Consider the following 25,364-nt stretch of genomic DNA (forward strand, 5'->3'; position numbering starts at 1 on the left):
TAAGCATCAGCTATGGCCTGTTTCTGTCCCCCTCCATCATGTGCAGGAGCTAAGAGTGGAGGCTATGAATTAAAAAATGTATAAGGAGAAAATGGAGGGATTCTCTAAACCGGGAGCAAATGCAAAGGATGAAGAACGCAACACGAAAGAGAGAGAGAGAAAGGAATAAGGTGGAAAAAAGGAATGAGAGAGAACGAGAGAGAGAGGGGGGAAAGAGACAAAATGACAGAGGAGAAAGAAAGAGAAAAAGAGAGAGACAGATGCCATCCGTCAGCCCCTCCCCCACTCTACTGTTCACACAGGGCATGTGTGTAGAGGCCATGATTGCAGCATGAAATAAGGTCTGAGTGTGTGTGTGTGTGTGTGTGTGTGTGTGTGTGTGTGTGTGTGTGTGTTTGTGCACTGAAGGCATCTTCAGGATGAGCGTCAGGACATATTTCTGTCATCCGCCGCTTTGCAGCAACACAGGCAAATAAAAACAGATAATCAGCATCTGCTGAAGGAACGCAGCCTCATTACTCCTGCTTCATCTTCAACACAGTCAAACAGATCACACTTCTATACACACACACACACACACACACATACACACACAGCCCTACACATTCACAATAAGCTTACATGTTTAACCTTCATTTAAAAAACAGCAGCTGACATTTAAACTGTGAACACTTCATGACAAATAATCCAATAGAAATGATACAAATTGACCTGGAATATAAGTGTATTACCTTACAGCACTTCTACATTAAAGTCAGTATGTTTTAAGGACCTTGTCGTCCTTAATAGACCAATAGAATTCATTCAGAATTAGCTGGAATAAAATTTCAGGTTACAATTCAGAAGGTTTTAAGAACCACGTTCTCATAAACGGACATACAGGAATAATACAAATTAAACATAAATTCAGGGTTAGAATTAACTGAAAGACAAATCTTGTCGTGTTAACAGGATTTTTAGAATAATATTTAGTTAATTTAACATACATAACAGTTTAGAACGAGTTATAGACCATGTTGTGATACATGATATAGGCATAACTTAAATTACAATAATATACTGTACACTACAACTAAAAACACTTTGAGGACCATTTAAAAATTGGATTGAGCAAAAGCAACAAAGCATTGTAATTTTAGAATAAAATAACTTTAAAAGATGAATGTTTATTTAAAGTATATTAATGTATTTTAATGTGAATTTGTGTAAATTATTTTGTTAAGGTCTTATATAGAAATATATATATATATATATATATATATATATATATATATATATATATATATATATATATATATATATCATATATAGAATATACAGATTTTAACATTACTATTCACAGTCCGATATTGGATATGATGTGAACACGTGACCTGTAAGGTAACAGTTTCCAACATAATCTTTATTTTTAAACAGCAATTATGTGCATTTATGTTATAATGTAAGTAGTGAATATACATTCAAGCAAATATTCATACAAAAATAAAAAAATGTAAGACAAAAAATGAACTGTGTGTTAAGTGCTGTTACACTGTTACAACTGAATACCCACTAATTCCTCTTGCAGATACAAATTTTTGTACAAATTTGAATTAAATTAATGTTAGGAAATTGGCAAATTTGTGCAAATACAAGCGCAATAAAAGACAAAAAAATCATGCATTAATGTAACACATATGATTCTCCTATGATCGCACTGCTGCAAAGGAGGAGCATAAATTAGCCAGGAATATCGTGTGGGGGAGCAGCGTGTTTCGGCTTCAGTTATCTAGGTCATCCCACGATGGGTTAGTGAGTTCACACACACACACACGCACACACACACACACACAGACACACAGCGCAAGGCTCCCTTCACATGCCCCACTCCAGGCTCCCCCACCTCCTGCAGTGCTGCATGCACACACACTCATACACACATTTATCCGCACATATACACACTCGCTGTGCACTTGCATGATCATAAAGATCTGTCCAGTTCTCATTTCTATAAGCTCCTAATGCTAACGTAGTATGAAGAATTGAAATAAATTCTGTGCGTGACGTGAAACAAGCCTATAATACAGCATTTTACCATCAAATCGACGGTTTAGCTGTGCAGTGATGGGCTTTCGCAGGTTTGAATTCAACACACATGCGCACTCACGCACTGCGGGCCGGTATTACGAAAAAATTACGGTCTCATTCTCTGTTAGCTGTTAGCAGCTAATGCTAACCGTTCATAGAGAACAGAAATCAATGGTGTGTGCAAAAAGAGACGAGGAGCAATACAATATTTAATGGCATCAGATGGGATTTTTTCACACATGCTCAGTAAATGTGTACATTTTGTAAAAATCAGTCTTACTGTCACTTCCGTAACCTGCTAATATGCTAATGCATAAGACACAGAGAGCAGAGCAGAGAGATCCTGCAGAACAATACCATCATTGCATTAAAATCAATGCCTTGCTCACACAGGGATGCATTGTTGTACATTTGACCTCAGCATACACATACACACATTCATAGTACTCACTACACACATACACTGTTGTAAAGATCAGTCTCATTAACTGACCTTCCAGTTATCTGCTAAATTCATAAGACATAAAGAACAGAAATCAGCACTGCTCAAAAAAAAGACACAGAGATGGACTGTTGTACAACTGATCTCACCACACACACGCTCATAATACACTTGCATAAGCGTGTAAAAAATCTGTCCCGTTACTGTACTCATTACTGTAAGCCACTCATGTTTTAATAGATGAAGAATAGAGGTCAATGCTGTGCAATGCAACAGTGTCGTAATACAATAGACAGAAAGATTGCAATAAAATACTTGTTTAATCACAACTCATCATCCTTTCTCATGCATGTACAGATCTTTTCTCACGGTCATTCCCATAACTTGCTATTACTGGATAAGGCGAAGAGAATTTTCTCTTTCGCATCCACTCTTTATGCCTGTCTGCTGCTCCCCCTCCCCTTGTTGTTGTTTAAATATTATATGAAAAAATAAAAATTCTTGATCACAAAAAAAATAAGGCGAAGAGAATGGAAATCAGCACTGTGCATGAGCACAGAGAACATACTGTAAAATATCACTGCATCAAAATCAATGCTTTGCTCACACTGAGATGGACTGTTGTACAATTGATCTCAACATACATACACACACACACACACACACACACACACTCATAGTACACTGTACTGTGCAACTGTAAACTGTAGTGAATAAAGAATGCTGTGCAATGTAACTACTAATTATTGTAATGCTGTACTGTACTGTAATGCAACAGAAAATGAATTTAAGCAATTAAGCAGTTAATTCATACATTGACACATATTTTCTCACTTTCATTCCACCACATGTAACCTGCTAATGCATGAGGCACAGAGGACAAAAATCAACGCTGTGCATGAGTAGAGAGAACCTGCGGTACAATATCATTGTGTCGTCAAATCAATGATTTGCTCACACAGAAATGAACTGTTGTGCATTTGATCTCAACACACACACACACTTACACACACAGAGACACACATTATCATAGTACACTTACATAACTGTAAAAATCAGTCCTGGTACTGTACTCTTTGCTGTAAACTGCTTGTGTTTGTTGTATTCATTGTAGTATAGTAACATGTGCACTGCAACGGTATTAAGGCAAATGAAAAAAAAAATTACAATAAACTATTAGAACAATCAGTGGACAGGGGCATGTTTTAGTGAGTTTAATTTCAGCACACGCACTTACAGCCCTTGCACTTGCAAAGCGTCACATTCTCATTACTGCAAGCTACAAATTCTCACTGTACACCCAACAGAAATCAATGCAGTGCACAGGCTTCTGCACAGGCAGAAGCTGCAATACAATATTATTGCGTCAACTGAACGCTTTGCTCGTGCAGGGAGGGATTTTTTTTTGCAGGTTTGTGTTTCGGCCCAGCGGCAGCGACAGCGGCCTGCAGAAAGTCCAGTCGATAATATTGCTTGGTTTCCTGCCCAGCGAGTGTGACCTCTGCCTGTTGGCGCACAATGTCATCCACTGTCTGCCTACTGTTTTTTTCCCTCTGCTCTCTTCCCCTGTCTCTCTCTCGCTCTCTCGCTCTTTTTTCTCCTCTTTCTCCCTCTTTCCCTTGGCAGCAGACACATGGCACACATGCCAAGGCCAGGGGCAGTCGGGCGGGAGGGTGCGGTGATGGACAGATGGAGAGGGAGCGCTCAACAAGTGTGAAGTGCAGCGGAAGTTAGCCAGTGCAGATCCGCACCACTGCAGAGAGGGAAAGAGAGAGAGAGAGAGGGATGAGGCAAAGTGCAGAGAAATAGAGTGTGAGGTAAAAAAGAGAAAGAGAGAAAGAACATACAAATGCTAAAGACCAGAGATAAGAGACGAGAGAGAAGAAAAGAATAAAAACAGAAATGCAGACAGACTAAAATAGGTAGGGAAAGACAAAAATAGAAAAAACAGAAAAAAGGGAGATTGTGAAAGAAAAACAGAGAACAGAAATAAGAGAAAAAGACAGGAAGAAGGAAAGAGAGAAGCAGGAGAGCTATAAAGACAAGGAGTGGAGGAGTGTGTACCTGTACAGATGGCAGAGTGGCCCCCAGGGGTCTGCTGTCACTGCACTCTGGGGCCGCATAAGAAAAACAGTTTGGTGTTGGGCTCTGGGGTCCGGCAGGCCCCGCCGCGCCTCCGCAGCATTAATATCCCACCACTCTAACCCTAACCAAGAGAGATGGCCTCGTATTTTTAGCCTCCTGCAATGAATACTGATCATTTACTGCTGAAAACATATATACACACTGAAAACATGGGTAATTAATCTTCTTGATTCAGATGAATACAACATTTCTACAGGAATAAACATATTTTAATCATGTGGGAATTTGGGATCATATATCTGATTAACATGTTCCTTTTTTTTCCATTGTGTAACAATTTAATTTTAATGTCATTTTGGAGCATTTCCATTGTACACTCATCTATTTTTTCACACAATGTAAGGAAAAGTTGCCAGATACAGTTTACCAACAGTTAATAGGTAATTTGTTTAACACTACTTCATAATTAAATTTTCAGATGCAAGCAAATTAATTCAGTAGTAATTTGACCTGAAATAGCTTATAGTGTAGAAATAGAAACGTACCATTTTAGATTTCACTGTAGTTCTGGAGACAAAAATCAGGGGTCTGGAGGTTTGCAAAACAAATGAATCCAAAATGATTGTAATGTAAAATACCATTAGTTGTAAAACACTGATTTTCTTTATAACTCTTAATATCGTTGCTCTTCAATAAAAAACATGTTTCTCTAAAACAGAATTCTTTACTGGAGGGCGATAAAACCTTCTTTACTTTCAATGGAAGTCAATGTAAAAACAGTTTAATTCAGTTTATTTCCTTTTTGAGAACTTTCATTGGTCCATTCATCAAGAGATTTTGACACAATGTTAGAGACCATCTTTGTGTTCAAATTATGTAGAAAACTTAAAACTGGCAAAAATGGAGATACTTGTTTTTCATTAAACAACAATGATATGCATCCAGCTACCATAAATATATTTAAGAAAAATCTGTTTTAAGCCAAATTGATCTCATGTATCACAAACTAGAAATCAGAAATAAACGAGTCAGGCATCAGTGAGCATATTCCTAAACATTTAACTTTTAGGAACTTTTACATGTGTTAAACTTTTCAGATGTCAGGTTCCTGTCACCACTATTATTAATGCCTCTATTATTTTTCTTAAAACAGAGTATTTAGTGTCAAAAGTCTCTGAATATATATGTTTATTTCCTAAAAATATAACTATGCAGAAATATATGTGAATAATCTCTGTTATTTCCTTGTAATCTTTTTTTATTTTATTATATAGTGTGTTTTTCTGTATAAACAAGCTTGTAAATTGTTAATAAGATGTTATAACAGTGTTTTCTGTGGTAATTAAGAGTGAGAAATTGAAATATGGGACCTTGCCACCTTGTTGTTTAAGAGGTTAAACGTTTTTGGTATTTTTTTGTCTTTCCAGACCCCAAAAGCCACCCCTATGAACTACATATGCACAGGAAAAATCAGCCAAACATACATTCCCAGAGATAAAGGGCTTTTCTGAATGGAGTCTTATTGGTAGCAGGTTGTGATGTCAGGTTGATTTATGTCTTGTCTTTGTCAGATTGTGGTCTCTACGCTAAAGCGGGCAACCTTCAGACTCTGAATCATTCCAAATCTGGACACTGGACTCGATAACACAGAGTGGCTGCACCTAGTGGACTTCTAAAAGTCCTTCTTAAAAACTTTGGTTGAATCTGAAGCACGGTGAAGGTCTATTACAGGAAATTAGAAAGAACTAGTGTCTCTGAGGGGTCATCAGTCACTTTTATTGAGCCTAACCCATAGCCCGTGGTGCATTCTGTGTACCTGTCAATAAAAAGCAATTCATCGAATGCTGCTGTTTTGATAAATAGCAATGCATTTACTCCTGCAGCAGCTCTGCTCTTCAGCCCGTGGACTGCTGGGACATGAGGACAGGCTCTTCTCCACCATCTTGCCCTTGGGAACAATGCAAAGAGAATGTGAAGAATGTGAAGACCTGTATGAATTTGAATACTCTGCATAAATACAATGAAGATATCAACGTACACTGCGCACACAAGCACTGCATATCAGTGTCTGAGTGTATTTATGGACTGATTAGGTTAGCATGTGTCACAATTCATACAAAAATACAGCCTGGGCTGATATTGGTGGTGTGAAAGGAGGTAGCATCGCTGAAGACACCAATGCTCGAGGATCTAAAGTCCAGTACAATATGGAGGTAAAGGAAGTATGAATGGTGTGAAGCTGTGCTAGATAAAACATGACAAAAATATACTGTTGGAGTGCATCACAAAACAATGCAAAAAAATCTAAATACTGTGAAATATCAAACAAAATGAAAATGATTTGATATAAGTCAACTGAGCATTAAAGTGTATTAGCAAAAAAGGTCTGTTTGAAGTAGAAAAAGTTTAAACTTTTGCCACAACACAGTCACAGTTATTTTTTCTATATCATGTAAATTCTTGACTATAAATTCATTGTACATATTTCTAAAAATATGTTTAGTTATTGTGCCTATCCTTTATTTTTTTCACATACTTGCTTTAAATTTGTATTTTATATACTCTATTTTCTGTCTTATTTTTCATATAATCAGGCTATAATTTTATTGTTAGTTGTACCATGTATGACTATGTACAGTTTATGACAATTAAACTTTGATTTTGACTTTAAATCAGCACTGTCAGATAAAACCAGTCAAATGGCTCAGATTTTGGGCTATATTAATATCAATATTAGAGAGGAATTTGAAGCTAGAAAAGGTGATCTATCAAGGTTTGGTACAGAAAAGCCTTAAATAAATGAGCCCTAATAGTCATAGCATTTGTTCTCTTTCTACATATAAAAAGTACAATAGAATCAGAAAGAAAAGACTGATGTTAGTTTAGCTGATCATTTGTCAAAAAGCTTAAAAAAAACAATTTATCAACTGCAATCTAACTGACTAGACTGGATTAGCATGCACATTTGTGAATAGTATTCACATGCATTAGTACGGCAGAAGTACAACTCAGTATGAAGTATAGCCTCAAGCTTTATATTCAAGTAAAAGTGTAAAAGTCCTGATTTCAAAACTACGTAAAGTGTAAAATTAAAAGTAATGTAAAGGGGAAAATGCCATTAAGGACAAAAGCTTAGGCCAAATTCACTCTATTCTGATTAAAGAGATTTATCTGAATTTCTTTTTTTTTTTAATGATGAAAGGCCGGAATGAAAGCAGGAGTAATGAGGAAATATTTAGGAGTAAAAAGTACAGATAACTGTGTGAAAATGTAAGGAGTAAAAGTTAAAAGCTGTCTAAAAAGAATTACTCCAGTAAAGTATAGATAACCAACATTTCTTCTTGACACCTCTGTTAGCATGAGCTATCTAAATCTGGCTAGCTTAGCAGTCAGTTGGTGCTAGCATTAGGAAGCTAGTTAGGCCTAATCTAGCATTTCAAACCCAAAAAACAAACTAAAATGAACAAAAAAGAGGCTTTAGGTTTTTTTCACACAGTGATGTTTAGAATAACTAGCTTACGACCCTGAGTACACTGCATCTCTAGCTACGTACTCAAGTGATAAGTGGCTCCGTAATACATTACAGGACACGTCGTTTGCAGGCAGAGTGAACACATGCAGGGAGGAAGAGCTGATTTCTTCTGTCAGCATTTTCCCTGTAACAGAGGGAAAAAATGGAAGGAGAAATTAGAGGGAGATGAAAAACAAACTGTGTGCCACACAGTCAGCCATGTGTGCGGACGGCCCACCTTCGTAATTCACTGCTCAGCTCGGCAGCACGAGCAGCCGGTGATCTCTCACCCGCTCGCACGCGTAGCCGAGGCCTTCTTGTTATCTGCAGTTTAAATGCAAACAAAGGCAGCCCCCCTCTCACCCCACACCCCTCGCGCTCTGCCAATCCGCCGTTTCCTCGCAAGATAAACGGGGACGGCCTCGTCCTCAGGCCCAGATCATGTCAGACGTACACACTCGCGCTCACACTCATGCACACACACACACAGAAACACTGGCACTGACAAATCCTGCATGGGGGTAGCCCCAGCGCCGCCATAACTTCCATGTGCATCTCGCAAGATAATTCTCGCCGCCACGAATCAATAATGCAACAGTAAATTCCATTTAAGCTCACATTAGTGAACCCGCTTAATTAATGGAGCCTCATCCGCAATTTGTCAATGTCACATGTGCTCACCTCTTTTGATGTTCATATGAATATTCTATCCTTTCCCTCGTTTTTTTCCCTTCCCCCCACGGACACAGGAAGAACGATGGCACGTTCCTCAAGTTCGCTAATGCAAGCACTGCTACGAAGCCTGAAACATACAATAGCGTGTTTTTTTCCGTTATGGTAAAAAGCACCCTAATGCAATTTATAGTCCAAATCAAATTATAGGCCCTAAAAAAAACAGTGAGAGGAAACGGGAACAATGGCAAATGGTGAATATTTAATTAATGCAATCTGCATACCAGCCACCTGATCAAACGCTTCAGCAATTATGAACGCCATCAATCAAACACACGACGTTTAAACCACACACCAGCATGCGCTGCTGCACACTAGTTTAGTATCACCTTGATTAAAACCGTAATAATGCTTAGTCTACGGGAGAGCATAATACAAAGAGACGCGTTGTTCTGCACAGCCAGAGCAACAGACTTTCCTTCAGCGCTAATAAACAAGCTACAGTTTGACAACTTCTGTCACAAGAGAAGTGTGAGGCCATTAATTGCTTAAGCCAGTTCCTCTCCAAAAATACAAATTTGATCATGCCAGAAGTGTTTGTTGGCAGACTTAAGCACCGTGCTTTGCTCTAAAAGTAGAAGCGTGGGCATACTATGTGCCAAATGTAAGCCGTGCTTCATGAAGAGACAAAGAATCTATTACATTAAAGAGCAGAGCCATGTCTGAATACACAGTCTACACACACTTAGTAAAAGACACAGCGCAATAAACTGTAACCACGCTGTACTTTTGTAAATGTAAGCATCCTGTTATATTTGAGTGAACAAATAACCTACACACTGTAGATTTTACTGCTGCAACACCTGCTCACTTATGTGAAGTGCTCTGTTCTACAAGAATATACTCAGCCTATGGAGGGAGGTTCAATTCCCTCTGTCTTTTTTTACATGTCCATTCTCAAAGAGATATGGAAACACTTGTGTGAGCATGCTAGCCCTGGGTGGGGTGACACTACCTCATAAAGAGTACCCTTATATATGAGGCTCAGGCAGAAACATAGACATGATGGGACATGACTAGACCTGTCGCCATAAGATTTTTTTGTGGTCGATATATCATCCCAGAAATTATTTCAATAATAGTATTATTATCATTTTAGGACCATTAATGCCACTGAATGCCATAGAATAGTATACCAAAGCAATGCTACCCTTTATATAATGTATCATATTTTGAAAAATATGTACTTTTATGTGCACCTAATGCAGTCCTTACTGTGTGTATTTATGTTAATATTGTGACATTCTAAAATAATATCACGATATTTCATGGTATTTCCACAATAACGATACTCTTGACGATATCACACAAAAATATTTTTAAAATACACTATACATTGCAAGAAAAAAAAAATTATTATTACATACAATATAATACTGCACACCCCTAAGTGAGATATTAAAAAATACAAGAATTTTATCAGATTTGTAACAGAAGTAAATGATCCAGAATGATCCTTATAATACTAATAATGCACTCCAAATATCTCAATTTATCCAGAATTAAAGTAAAATAAATGACACTGGAAAGATATAATCTGTCTCTAGCAGATATATAATGGGAAATGGGAGGAGTGATATGGCACGATATTTTAGGGTTTAATATCGTTCACGATATTTAAAAATTCTGACGATATTATCGTGCATGATATGATATGGCACACCCTTAGTCACCAGTCTTGACTACTACCACCCACTGTGCTGTCCACAGAGGGAGATAATGGCCATCTATGATGTTCAGAAATGCAAATGCAACTGTCAGGCCTCAATCGAACTTGATGATTATTTGTGATAATACACATTGTCTTGCTATGAGCAATCTGGCTAGTGTTTTTTTAACCTCATTCACAAGATAAAACCTCACAACTTATACAGGTGTGTATATTCCTAAGCCCTTTCTTGAGGTAATACTTCATACTGAATTTATTCTCTGATATTCCATGAATTTTTGTCTTATATTGGATATCGAATTTTGGAAAATTTAGAAAATTCTAAAATGCAGAAATGCAGTGAAAAAATAAAGCAGGCTAGTGTTATTATTCTACAAAAAAAAAATGCATTTATTGGTAAGATATAAAGTTCAAGATTTGTAGTTGGCTGCACAAAGGAATAGGGATCAAGATTAAACAGAAGTCACCAATAAGAATCGTTGTATACATGCGAAGCCCCCCTCCCTAGTTTCTGCAGCGGTGAAAGCCTGCGAGAAGGGTTTCAACAGTCTTAAGTATGCTATCATGGTGTCTCTTGTGTGGGGCTCTTTTATTTGCCGTCGTCAGGTTAATGAGCCTACCAGCCCACTTGATGTCGAGAGGCCTGCCACAAAGCCTCGTCTCATTAGAGGCTGCCTGGCACCACGCGCGGAAACAAAAGCATATTCAAGCCCGCCGCTGCTGAATGCCTTCATGCTCCTCAATGCTGCCAGCCTGTGGAGCTGCGGCCATGCCATCCCTCGCACACACACACACTCACGCTCATGCACAAGTCCTGGCAGCTGGCCAGCACCACCCCGACCCCTCTTCTGCATGAGAGAGCCCCCGCCAGGGTTGCGCGGACGCATAGGGGGGCACACGGCGGAGATGGCACAGTGCCAGTCAGCCCAGGGCTTCAGCCAGGCATGCACGCGTCCTTCCTCACTGCCAGAGAACTGGAGGGGGGGGGGGGGGGGGGGGACTCACTATTGTCCTTCTTACATGCTCCGAACAGTTTAAGAAAAAAAGAGGGGGAGAATGTGCAGGACTATAATAAGCTAGTCGCTCTGGGCCGGTGGCCATTATCCACAGAGAGGAGATCAATAGAGAAGAGGGGTGGGGGGAGGGGGGAATTAGGCTCGTCCACTGTACGGCTGCTGTATGTGTTATCAGCCTGCAAGCAGGTGCGCTCTCTTAACAAGTCCCAGCATGGCATGATGGGTAAAACGGCCGACATCTACAAATACCACTGACCTGCAGGTCTCCTGCGTTAAATCACGGCTTAGGCCTAATTTGATCAGATTTGTTTGCTAGTATTTGTGAAAGCTATAAAGCTAAAAGAGGCTGTGCATTACAGTGATTTAGTTATAGTTTTTGAAGAATAAAATGAGCAGTTACACCCTAAAAACTCAGTTCTATAAAGCTCTATTATGAACTTAATGAAATTCAATTAAAAAACACTCACGAAACAATACACTTTAACCAAAACTGGTTTAATTTTCAACTGAAATCGATTATTTAGCTTGCAACAACAATGCTCGTCCACATACTGCTACCATCTCAAGAGCTTGCCTCAAAGAAACAGATGCTATACCATTGCACAGCTACATTCTCAGACTTATCTGTGAATGAAAATATGTGGAATGCTATTGGGCTATTGCTATCAACACTGCACTCCTACTGCAAAATCTGCGCAAACTACAAAAACTGTATGAGAATATTTAAGCTTCATGAGATGGATTTTTGAAGAGCACCATTAGGAACCTCTACAACTAAATGTTGAGACATCTGGCATGTTATGCATGCATTACACATTTCTTCTGTATGTGGAGCTCAATAAATATCACGTCCTTCTGAGAGCAATTATTGTCTTGATTGTCTTGAAAAAGACCTCTTTAATGATGAGTGTAAATTGATAATGAGGTGTTAACTCAGGGGATGGCTTGGGGACGGGATGGCTTGGGTTGTAAGGTGTTATCTTGTGAGTGAGATTGGACACTAGCCAGCATGGTAATAGCAAGACCATGTGAATTATTAGAGTTGAGGTAATTAACATTCCTCAATCCACATGTGTACCAGAAATACATAACAGAAGGCATTACCACCCATAGTGGACTGCAGAGTGGGAGATAATGATTGTGACTGTTAGTATCTGGCAAGAACTGTCATATTTGCATTCAATGCAGGAGGCCCCACATGCATACACCACAGGTCAAGACAATGTTCTTTAACTTCCATGGGACATGGCAAAAGTCATGGGACATGATTTGTTTGATTCTTGTCCCATGTCCCAAGACTTTTGCACGTCAGTGTATAAATTTATCTTCAAAAGATTGTCAACTAATTTTATGAACCAATTAACCAGACAAGTAGAACAATATGTAGAACAACAGGCTTTACTGAAAAAACACAATCTTAAAACGATCATAAACACGAAGTAAAAAAAAAACAAAAAAAACAGGCCAACATCTGTTGAACAATTTGGTAAAACGGATTAAAATATTTCACAGCTTGTGTTCAATATTTACAGACTGAATAAAACAGTTATTGAGTAAACGCAAATCAAATAAATAAAGACAGTGCAGCACAGCAACAAGCAGAACGGCACACGCGGGGAGAAATCATTGCACGTCAGAATTGCCCACACGCAGTAGGCCGTGTTTACCTTGACAAAAAGCCAATATCTTTCAAGGCATGGGGTCAGGAGAGTTAAAGTTTCTCTGCATTAGTGGGGCCGCTCGCACCCACCCACCCACTCCCCCTTCCTTTGCTCACTATTTATAGAATGCAGGCAGAACCAGCTGAGCTGACTGCAGTGATGTCACTGGTGCTGATGGAATGCTTTGTTCCACAGTGTGTGCACACGCCACCTGGGTCTGAGCGAGAGCCTGCGAGAGCTATGCAAGTGTGTATGTTGTGTGTGTATGTGTGTGTGTATGTGTGAGCGTGAGAGTGTGTGCAGCAAGATGGCCGACACTTGGCTACTTCAGTTCAGTTACACCAGGCGCTAGGGCTCTGAATGTGGCCTAAAATGAAAAGAGTTATTTTAACCATACGTAGAAGTGGTGTTCCATATGTTAATTCTGCTATTTGAGGTGAATTTTACATTTAATTATATATTTGCAGATATTGTCTGATCTCTGTTAATACTGATACAGTATCTCTGTTGAATTGTTTAGAAATAGGACTATGGTTTCTGTTTATGTAGAATTCAATTAAATTGAATTAAATAGTGTTTTCTCCTCCAATACTTACAAAATGCTTACATCTATGTGCTTTGTACTGGCTTATTTGTCTAGGGCTTTTGTTTTTACATTGTGTTCAAATTTCGTTAGAATTGGACCAATAGGCAAGCTACAAAATGACTGTAAATAAAATAAAATTTATTGTTATAACCTTTTTTTTACCTTCTCCTCTTCCAACATTATTTTAACACAGTGCTGTATTTAAGCGTCCTTCAGAGAAACAATAAGAGACCTTCATGTTTCACTGTATTCATTCTGAAAAATGTTTATGCACTATAAACATGTTAATGTTTATGAAAAAAGGTTTATGCACTAATGTACCTATGCCTGTAATCATACCTATAACAATATATGTAATGTACAATGTATTTGGTAAATAAATCCAGTGCTGTGCTATAATAATTTATCATTCTCTTAAAGTGACAGTTTTTATGTTTTGGGAATTTAGCGACCTCTCTGGTGAGAATGTGTAATTGCCCCCAACCATATGATAAAGTACTTTTAAATTGTGCATTGTGGTGCGGTCTCCTTTTAGAGTGGATTAATCTGATGATTTTAGTGACGCTCTATTTTATATTGGCAGCTTTCTTCTTTGGTTCTAATTCAGTGTTTGTTTGTTTTAATGGTGCATGAATGAGCAGACCTATCTGCTCCTCTGATATCTCCATGTTCATAGTAGCTCTTGTATCAGCACCATTAGCAGCACCGCTGTTGCTCAGATAACCAGCAACCAGCTGTTGTGGGTAGAAAACACCACTCTGTTTTTAGAATTAACATAGTTGGCTTTGTAGGGGTGGTTGCAGAAGCATATTGATACTTTAATACATTAATTAGAATATTTTATCCCTCCCTACTCACCAATACTACTGTATTTTAAAAAAGAAAAAATCTTAAAGATGGCTAATTTAAATTATTATACAAAATAAACATTTTTATATAGGATGTGTATATAAGTGTTTTAATACAATTTAAATATATTATACTATAATATAATTTGGAATGAAGCTGCTCACACACACTCTCATATATCTTAATTCAGTTCATTTCTACATTTCAGCTGGTTTGCTCAGTGTTTTGGGCTGGTATGCAGTATAAGTATAGTGTGAGGGCCAAGCTGAAGTATTAATGGAGCATTATACTCTTATATATTTTTAGTAAAAAGCCTTTGGGCACTTCCAGTGTCCCTAAAAGAACACGGTTGCTAAGCGACCATTATTGTTGCCATGGAGATTCACGTGTTGGAAGCTGCTGCAATCAGCATTAACTCAAGGCACATATTCTCATTCCAATAGTCGGGCAATGGCAGACAAGTAGGACAGCAAGTCACCGGGATAGTAATCAGTGCAGAGCATATGCTCATCCATTACTCGCCGCATTAATATCATCATATACGGCCAAAACCATAGCTCCTGCTCTGCTGCAACGGTGACTGAAAGAGTTAAACACATCCTCCTGAGGACTGTTGTGGGGGTATAAATAGTATTAAGATGGTTTAACGTTTATGGGCATTGGTTTTGTTTTGTGATAAATGACATTAGTGGCATACTGATGTGAATGTACTATAGCTTTGATGGATTGCGTGCAACTGTTTTTTCTTAGGATAAAAAAATCAGATTTCTTAACATTTTGGCTCACTGGCATTCATTTGGAGGTGCAGTAAACAATAAACATCCTACCAGCATCATTTATTTCAAATTCTTTACATTAAGGTATGCACAAGGCCTAAAAGACAAGGATTAATCCCAAAAATATAGCTGTTTGTGTTAGCCGTTAGCATCTTCTAAAATTACAATAGCAATGTTATCTCTGAATTTTGATGATGCAAGTGCACTTGTATCGTTATCCGCAATTTTTTTCTAATATTGTTCCAAATGTGATCAGCTTCTCCTTTTTTTGTTTTCTATAACATTCTGGGATAATAGTGCTCATTGTAACTACAATAAAAAACTAAGTGGTTGTAAATATTAGTAAATAGCAATCAACTGGAATGCACCCAAAATGTTGTTATTAAGTTTCCTCCAGAGAAAAAATTAAATGTTCATACTCCACTGTTTTGTAATTCAACATAAACATGACAATATATGTCATGTAAAAGTGCAATATATTTTGTATATATAAGCCAAGGAATTGTTTGCATGCGACTGTTTTTAAGATAAAAAAATATCACCGATTTCTAAATATTTTTGGCTCACTGGCATTAATTTGGAGCTGAAGTAAACAATAAACATCCTACCAGCATCATTCAATTCACACACTAGGACTAAAAACCAAAGATTAATCCTCGAAATATAGCTGTTTGTGTTAGCAGTTACCATCTTCTGAAATTCCATTAGAATTTATCTGTGAATTTTGACTGTATTCAGCAAGAAGATTTCTGTCCAATATTTACCAGAAGACTTTGTTGTATGTTAAAATACTACAAAGTTATACACTATATACTAATCTTAGTTGTGATGGTTTTTGCACATTAATACACAAACTATTAATGTACTAACCTGTTTTGTACTAACAGGAAGTGATTACGCATTGCTATGCCTATTGCTATGTGGTTCTAAGTATTTGTGATTAGTATGGAATCAACTGGAATGCACCCAAAATGTTGTAACTAAGCTTCCTCCAGAGAAACAATGAATAGTCATGCTCCACTGTTTTGTAATTCAACATAAATATGACAATATATGTCATGTAAAAGTACAAAATGTTTTTAATATATTGTTGCATATTTGCATATTCTATATAAATTGCTGGGAATAAGAAATAGAAACACAAGAAATTGATGGCACGCAACAGTTTTTAGGATTAAAGAAAATATCACAGATTTCATAACATTTTGACTCACTGGCAATGATTTGGAGCTGCAGTAAACAATAACCATCCTACTAGCATAGCCTTCATATCAAATTCTTTACATTTAGGCACACACCAGGCCTCAAAACCACAGATTAATCCCAAATATAGCTGTTTACATTCGCCAACGTGGAGGATCCTCTGAAATCCTCTGCTAAATCTCTGAGCCAAAGTGGATGGAGGCGGATGCACAACCTCCAAAAATGTCCCACTTCCTTCACAATCACACTCTCTCTTTCTCTTTCTCTCTCTCTCTCTCTCTCTCTCTCTCTCTCTCTCTGTTTGCTGATGCTGCCAAAGCAGCATGGCCAAATCGAGTATTTTCTGAGCTACAGAGGTAGCCGGTTGTGCGGTGTTTCGAAGGCTGTGGGGGATAAGTGATATTTTCTTGTGATTAAATTGTTTCTTGTAAGGCCATGCGAACAAGCCCATTGGAGGAATTGCAGCGTGAAAGCCATGCAGCAGAGCTCTGCAGAGCAGACATGGACAGCCAGTGTAATAACAGTTATTTGGTGCGCCACTTTATCTGTCACTTCACAGGTGACATCACAGAGATATGCCGGAATAAAGCATGGTGCAGAAACAATAAGAGCGCTGTTGACCTTTGTTTACAACCCCGGGGCAGCATGCAGAGACGCTCCTGCTGTCTGCTCGCCCTGATCGGGTTCCAACTATTGTAAGTCGCTTTGGACAAAAGCGTCTGCCAAATGTAATGTAATGTAATGTAACTACTGACTAAAAGTAATAAAAGTCTGGATGTTTGCAGGCTGTGTAGTTCAGCACTGAGGGCAAGATGAGACAGAAGATGATGGAGAATGGAAGGCCTGAGAATGTACATAAAATTATCTCAAATACAAATATACAGCATAAACACAGCAAAAGTTAGACTGGAGATCAATCTACAGTAACTAAGTAAATGAGTGAAACACTCATAATATTAATCTTAATGTTAATAAATACAAATAACTGGGGGTGACACATAATAATCCAAATCTACAGAAATCTTTGACATCAAACATACCATAAAGTGAACTGAAGCTGATTATCTAAGACCAATAATGATTTATGTATAAGTAGCATATATATACTCTGATTTTACTATGTATAGGTATATGTCTGAGTAAAATGAATATTGTTGTTTTATTCTATGAACTACGGTCAACATTTCTCCCAAATTCGAAACAAAAACATTGCACTTTAGATCATTTATTCGCAAAAAATGAGAAATGGCTGAAATAACAAAGAGCTTTCAGATCTCAAATAATGCAAAGAAAACAAGTTCAGAAATCAATGTTTGATGGAATAACTTTATTATCACAGTTTTCATGCATCTTGGCATGTTCTCCTCCACCAGTCTTACACACTGCTTTTGGATATCTTTATGCCTTTACTCCTGGTGCAACAATTCAATCAGTTCAGTTTGGTTTGATGGCTTGTGATCATCCATCTTCCTCTTGATTATATTCTATAGGTTTTCAATTTGGTAAAATAATAAAAAAAAAAAACTCATCATTTTTAAGTGGTCTTTTATTTTTTTCCATAGTTCTCTGACCATATTCTAAGAAATGTCACTATTTTATTGTATAGTTCAAGTTATATGTAAACCTAAAACTGGTATAAATTACTGTGTAGCACAGTCATTTAATTTGTGGTTATTATATTTTGGTGAAGGCCATGAAGTTAACATGACACCTACATGAGCTTTTTTAGATGACTAACAGAAACCTCTATAAACATTAATAAAGGCTTTATTACAACAAACATCATATTGTTTGCTGAATTGAAATGACATTGAAATAGACAATTTGTGAAACTGAGGCTGGTTGGAGTACACTAAGCCTTTATTAATGTTCATGTTAGTCTATGTCATTTTGAAAAGCTTATGTACTTGTCATACAGAATTATAAAATGCTGCCCTTTGCAAAAGAGCTACCTTCTTCAAACAATGTTGATGTCACCTCAGCAAGGGAATGAGCTAGAATGAGCCTTTATATTGATCACGTTATATACGTTTGTGCTAACTGTCATGAAGGGCTTATGCAGCTTTATGCAACCTTATGAAATATGTTTCAGCACAGTGTTACCTTATATAAATGATGACAAGATATTTTTACTTCAGAGGTTCAACAAGCATCACTTGTTTCTTTTGTATCCTCAATTCCAATTTCACAAATGGTGGAATAAGCTTTTATGATATGAATGTCATTGTGTAGCTTCATGTTAGTTACTGTGTAAGGTTTGTTGTAGCCTTATAAACAGAATGTTTGATATATTGGCAAAAAGGTTCTGCTACTGTTAATAAATCTTGATTATTTTGCATGCAGAACCTTTGTTGAGTGTGGTTTTATCTGCATTGCTAAAGCAGAGGTGTTAAATCTAGTTTTTCTCACACTCAGAAGACAAAACAAGCCAAAAGTTAAAACTTTAGAGGTTGGCTTTCTGGTTACAGATTAAGCCTAGCCTTGGATTAAATTGCACTGCCAGGGTGTCCTCCATTGAAAGTCCCTTTCAGAGCAGGGACAAGGCTTAATCTGTGACCGGAAAAGCAGCCCATAAACCTCCTTAAACTGGTGAATAAAAACAATAGGTGAATTAGCTAAGTCAGTTAAGTGTGGAATTGTGAAAAGAGGTGAAAGTGGAGATTGGCGGGGGGTGTTCATACAGTCATCGCCGGTCACTGCTGTGTGCGCCTGTGCTGGTAATAGCCTCATAAATTACATTTTCTTTCTGCTGTCTTTAATTATCAGACAAAAGACGGAGCAGGGCAGGGGAGCTGGGGAGCGAGAAAGGCCATAATGATCTTCTCTTTCTGTGTGTTCTGCTGACATTTACTGGCACAGTGTGAGCGAGGTTGCTAGACCAGGTGCCTCGACATGCATGTTTGACCCCGGAGGTGTAGGAAGGGAAAGGGCCTGAATGCAGGCCTAAGCCCTTTTTACCTGAGGAAGAGTAAGATAACAATAGGAAAAGGTTACGCACACGCATGCTGTCCCTACAACAATGCATTATGCATATGAATGGCACATGCTGCACACATTGTGTGGAACCAGGATGAATTAAGCCACTTTAGAATGCAGCATCCAATATGGAAATCAGCAGTGTAGTGTAATTTGTTGGAGAACAATGGTAGCTTGTCTGACTTCTAACTACAGTTGTTTGATTCACTGATACATGTACAACTGATATGTGCTGTATAATGTACAGAATTCTTTACCATGAAGTGGTACATATATAGTTGCTGCATTTAATTCTGCTTTTGATTGGTTAGTAGACTATTTGTCTGACTTAAACCACGTTTTTATTTTCGATTATAAACTAAGTTAAATTTTGTGAAATTATTTGTAGAAAAAGATTCACTCAGAATGATTTACAGTAGCAGTGATAGGAAACCGATGTTATTTTTTTTTACACCAAATGGTTAAAATACTGCCTTGATGACTGAGATATTCCTGGTCTATTTTGGGATGCTCAATTGTAGTGAAACTTCGGTTTAAACTATGGTTGAATTAGAGTTGTTTTGTTTGTGTGGACTTTATTGTACTGCGTACAAAAACTGTCTAGATTGAAACCCTACTAAATTCACTGTGAAAATTTGGAGTTAATTCATTGTAGGTAGAGTATATGATAAATACACAGGAAATTTGGCAGTGTTAAATCAACACTGTTAGTGTTAAATCAACACTTATTAGTGTTAAATCAACACTTATTAGTGTTGATTTAACACTAACAGTGTTGATTTAACACTGTTCAAATTTCCTGTGTACATGAGTTTTTGTGACATTAAAGTTTGTTGATTTCATTACAGTGCATTATTAAAAACATACGCAATGTGCACATACTACAAAGAAAGGTCTTTTCTACAGTTTGACCCATTTAAGAGCGTAGGCTAATTTTACTTAATTAGTGTAACTGTTTTAGTGAATTATAAATAACCACTTTTAATTGAGAATGGGTTTAGAATACTCTGCAAGATACCTCAACACAAACAACAACAAAAAAATGCCACTAGCCTCAAATGACCTGACCACCTTCTCCTGGAGGTTTCCGCTCAGGGAGAGCCCCCAGCATCCAGCAGGCCTGCTCCTATTCATGAGCTCCAGCCATGAGGAGGTGCTGCATCTCCTGCGCTCATTACCAACCAAATTAGGTCACAGTGGGTGGGAGGGGGAAGACTTGGCGCCATTCTTTTACATGGGTGTGGATAATCTCCATTAGACAGAGCTGCGGCAAGCAAAGCAAAAGCCTAAGCACACCTCGACGAAGAGCGAAATGGAGAGGAGGAAGAGGATACAGGCTCAGCAGTCTATATTTGTATAATTTTAACTAAATATCACACTAGCTCCCTGACTTAACTATCTCACAATGTGACACAAGAGTTCAAACAAGTCATGACACAGCGAGAGCAATATGGTGGAACGAATGCACATCATAGACACTCCAGTGGTGCAGAGAGTTTGTAGCATTGCAGATGGCAGCACTTCATCTTCATTTACTACATTTGCTTCATATATTGAAGAGTATATATATTTTGTACAGTTATATATTGTGTCTCTACAGCTCTAAAAAAAAATAATAAGAGACCACTTAAAAATTATACGTTTTACCAGATTGAAAACCTCTGGAATATAATCAAAAGGAAGATGGCTGATCCCAAGCCATCAAACCAAGCTGAACTGCTTGAATTTGTTCACCAGTGCACCAGGAGTGGCAACATTTTATACAAAAGCAGTGTGTAAGACTGGTGGAGGAGAACATGCCAAGATGCATTAAAACTGTGATTAAAAACCAGGGTAATTCCACCAAATATTGATTTATGAACTTTATCAATATGAACTTGTTTTCTTTGCATTATTTGAGGTCTGAAATCTCTGCATCTTTTTTTTTGTTATTTCAGCCATTTCTCATAAATGCTCTAAATGACAATATTTTTATTTGGAATTTGAGTGAAATGTCCATTTCAATTTTCATGTTAATTTTACTCAAACATATACTATAAATAGAAAAAAAAACTTCCAGAGATATTTTTTGTGCAGGCCTATATTGTGTGCAGAACAGGTGAAATTACCAATTATAATGTGACCAGGTGCTCAAACATATAAGCAACATATAAGTACACCTTTTATATATTTTCAGGATTTAATTATGGTTTATGAACTTAGAATGTAGCCTGCATAAAAGTAGAACCATATTGAATATGTTTTTTATATATTTAAAAGTATATATATATATATATATATATATATATATATATATATATATATATGTATATGTATGTGTGTGTGTGTGTGTGTGTGTGTGTGTGTGTGTGTGTGTGTGTGTGTGTGTGTAGCAATGCACAAGAGGTTGCCAAGAATAGTAGAACTAGAGTAGAACTGGAGTCTAACCCTAAGCTGGGTTGAGGGAGCTTCACACTCAGCACTCTGTCTCTCCATATTAAGCTGTTCTTAATGCTAAGATATATTTGGGAAACTGTGTCTTAAACAGTACAGAAAGGGTTCTTATTAAGTAGTGATATTGTGATATATAGAAGGTTTTAAAGTAATACACAAATATTTAACAATGATATTAAATAACTATTTAAATGGCAAGAGACATTTCAACTGTTCTGCTGCTTTAATATACTAGATCCATTTAAGACCTCCTTTAAAATCAAGGGTTAGAATCTGTGACATTGTGACCCCATAAATCTTCAGGTCAGTTAGCTATATTAACTACATACACTTAATGTACCATTTTCCACCATGTGAACATTTTTTTTACAACTAGCAATGTCACAGAGTTAAAATGTTAATACTTTTAAAGCAATTCTCACTCATTAAAAATAGCAGCTTATATATAAAATTAAAAACACGACCTTATATAATATTTCTGAAATATTATGCTAGCTGCTAACAGTTTACACTTCTTGCTCTCTGCAGACATGCAGTGATGTTAGGCTGGGTACAGTTAAAGCCTGGGTCTTTATCTCCATGCACAAATCATTTTGCAAACGTGACTATTTCTCGTTTTGCTCCAACTGCTGTCGACACGCAGCTCGATCCAGGAGGCTTTGCAAACCAGCAGAAATTATAAAGTGGGTCAGAAAACATCTAGTATTTTTGGGAGCTAAACGAGCTGAAGCTGTACCTTTTTCCGGTTGCCTCCAGTGCATGCTTGACGCTTTTCTGTGTGACCTACTTAAAGGATTCCACAATAAATCACCAGCTTTTACGAATTTAATTTAAATATTTTTAGAAATGCCACTAGAAAATTATGAACACGCTGCTGACACGCTTCAATCCAGTTTGAATTTAAATTCGTTTAAAATGCATATTTTTATGTTTATGTTATCTTAAATAACGCCATATAGTTGTTCGTGAAGAGGAAACTGTAGAATGAATTAAAACGCATATAAGCAGTGTTTATTCAACTTCATTTATATTACATATTAGTCAGTGTTATTTCGTTTAGTATTAGCAGCATTTTGCTGAGATAACAGCCCTTTACTGACAAGCAAAATGTAGGATATCTTTATATTACATTTTAAAAATATATATTTCACGTCAGAAACACAGACAATAATTTAAGAAGTAGTCATAATATCACTTTAAACAATAATATGCACCGCAGCTTGCCAGGATAAAACGGATCTTCGGACATTGCATTTTGTTTCGGTTGTTTACTTCAGTAAACGCTTCTTGTAGTGCTATCCTTTTGACAGAAGAGATTATAATTTCCTTAATTAGTAAGTTATGTAGACAATGAACAGAATAAAATGCATTAATAGCGTATTTTTGTATGTGATAATGAGACTATAACTAATTTAAAAATATATAGTCGATTATGTCGTGTCTACGTTGTCATAGCATATATGTGACATTGACAAATCTAAAACGAATGTATGCCATGCATATAGCCCACATAAGAAACGGTCAAGTCATATAGAAAGGCACATAAAAAATATATCTCTTACTTGAAAGTGCATATCTGCAGTCCTTTCATTCCCCCCAAGATACCAAGGATTCCAGAAATGACAGATGCTTTAATATCTAAACCCTATTAATTATAATTTTAGCATTTCTAACAGATTCTCCTGCTTGTACTCCTGACTGATCTAACAGTGGAAGTTGCAACTGGAGGCAATGGTCACTTTTACCTCCTTCCCCCTATTTTTTATCACCTCCTGCTTTTGCTTTTTTTTTCCCAACCCTGTGAAACATGGGCCTCCGGTCAGTCCTGATTAATAAATGTTTATCTGTTGTGAAGTGTAGGACAATGGACCGGTGCCCTGTGACCCTGTGGAGCACCGACCATTCGCAAAGGGTCATTGTGGACTCGCTGGAAAAAAAGGGCTTTGGGGCCTGGGACCCTCTGTGTTGGGAAAAGAAGGGGGCTTTGGGGCCTGGTACCCTCCGCACTGACCCGAGCACATCCCACAGCCTCCCCCATTCACCGGCCGCGCTCGCCCACCAACTCCCATTGTCTCAGCGCAAACAATAGAGCTTTCCCAGGGAAAAAAATAAGCTCTTTAAAAAATCTCTTTAAAGTTGAAGCCGTGCACTATCCCGCCACCAGTGAACCCTTTATCAGAGTTATACTAAGAGAACACTAAGTTCCATCAAAAAATACCGTATTTTGAGGAATATTTCACTATTACATTCACATTGTTTGGTAATGAGCTTCTCTTCGTGCCATGCTGGGATACAGGGCTTTTGTTGCATGCTCAGAAAGGCCTATGAAAAAAATCACTGCGCTTTTTTTCTCCACCAACCTCACCTTCGACTTTAGGCTTGGACCAGGAAAAGCTTGCTATCTGCTTGCTATCCCCGCCAGCTCAGCATTGACCGCAACACCCTCATCTGAACAAAAGCCCCCACCACATGCATGAAGAACTCATCCCATATATAGAAGGTTCAGTCAGTACAATTGCATAAGCCAGACTATCAGCTTTCTGCTTCTGTCTGTGCTGCTGCTATGTGTCTCCGAAGCAAAAGAAAGAAACATGCTACATCAGCCCAGCGAACACTGAACATGGCCTGGACTCCTCTGGCATTTCTGCAACACAAGCGCGGGTTAGCAGGTGCAGCCATTAGCACATCCTAACATTAGTCATTAGAGCTTTATAACAGGCTCTTATGTGCTCTTTAACAAGTGTATCTAACATCTAAACAGCATCTAACACTGACAACTACGCAAAACATTCTCTTAAATCCACCGCAAAGGTTTATGATATCATTTATAATTTACAGCACCAGCAGAAGAAACAAACAACGCGCGTGCATCTCAATGTATACGGTTTTACAATAGACCACTAAAAGTGCATCAGTAAAAGTGCATCAATTTAAGACCACTGGGCACGTGAGCGTGGCCGTCCTCTTACATGGCACGTGTATAAAATGCATAAATACGCAAAGCTCTTGTGTCACTGCTGCGAAATAAACGGTCATTTGCATTGCTGAGAAGTGAGGAGCGAGGCTGCTGCGCTGGACTTTAACGGACGCGCTCAGGATGAAGCCCCAAAAACGGCGCTTAACGGGACAACTCGCGAGTCAAGCGCGTGATTCAGAGAGGGCTTTTTTCCATTAACACCCACACGTAATCTGAGATACTCGCTGATGCAACAAATCCGGGATGTGATGAAGATAAATACAGCATCAGTCTGTGATTGCACTGCTATCTGCTTTAGTGGACTTGAAACTGTCTGTATATATACACCCAGTATATGTGTATATAGATATATTCAGTATATACAGAATGCGTACAAATAGC

General features: G+C 37.8%; 1 long non-coding RNA gene across 2 annotated transcripts; it reads right to left on the minus strand.

Annotated features, from left to right (window-relative positions):
• Positions 1 to 2,256: 2,256 nt before the first annotated feature.
• On the minus strand, positions 2,257 to 23,938 carry LOC107197616 (uncharacterized). Of its 2 annotated transcripts, none has more exons than XR_007441552.1 (6): positions 23,569 to 23,938; positions 8,148 to 8,250; positions 6,411 to 6,542; positions 5,140 to 5,182; positions 4,574 to 4,750; positions 2,257 to 4,262 (listed from the first exon to the last, which is right to left on the minus strand). It is a non-coding gene; the product is annotated as an uncharacterized LOC107197616 (long non-coding RNA). The 2 variants fall into 2 exon arrangements; XR_007441553.1 differs by having other exon boundaries at positions 4,574 to 4,715; positions 23,569 to 23,934.
• Between the last annotated feature and the right edge of the window lie 1,426 nt (positions 23,939 to 25,364).

The sequence above is a fragment of the Astyanax mexicanus genome, chromosome 1, assembly GCF_023375975.1.
Source record: "Astyanax mexicanus isolate ESR-SI-001 chromosome 1, AstMex3_surface, whole genome shotgun sequence".
In the NCBI taxonomy this organism is placed as follows: Eukaryota; Metazoa; Chordata; class Actinopteri; order Characiformes; family Acestrorhamphidae; genus Astyanax; species Astyanax mexicanus.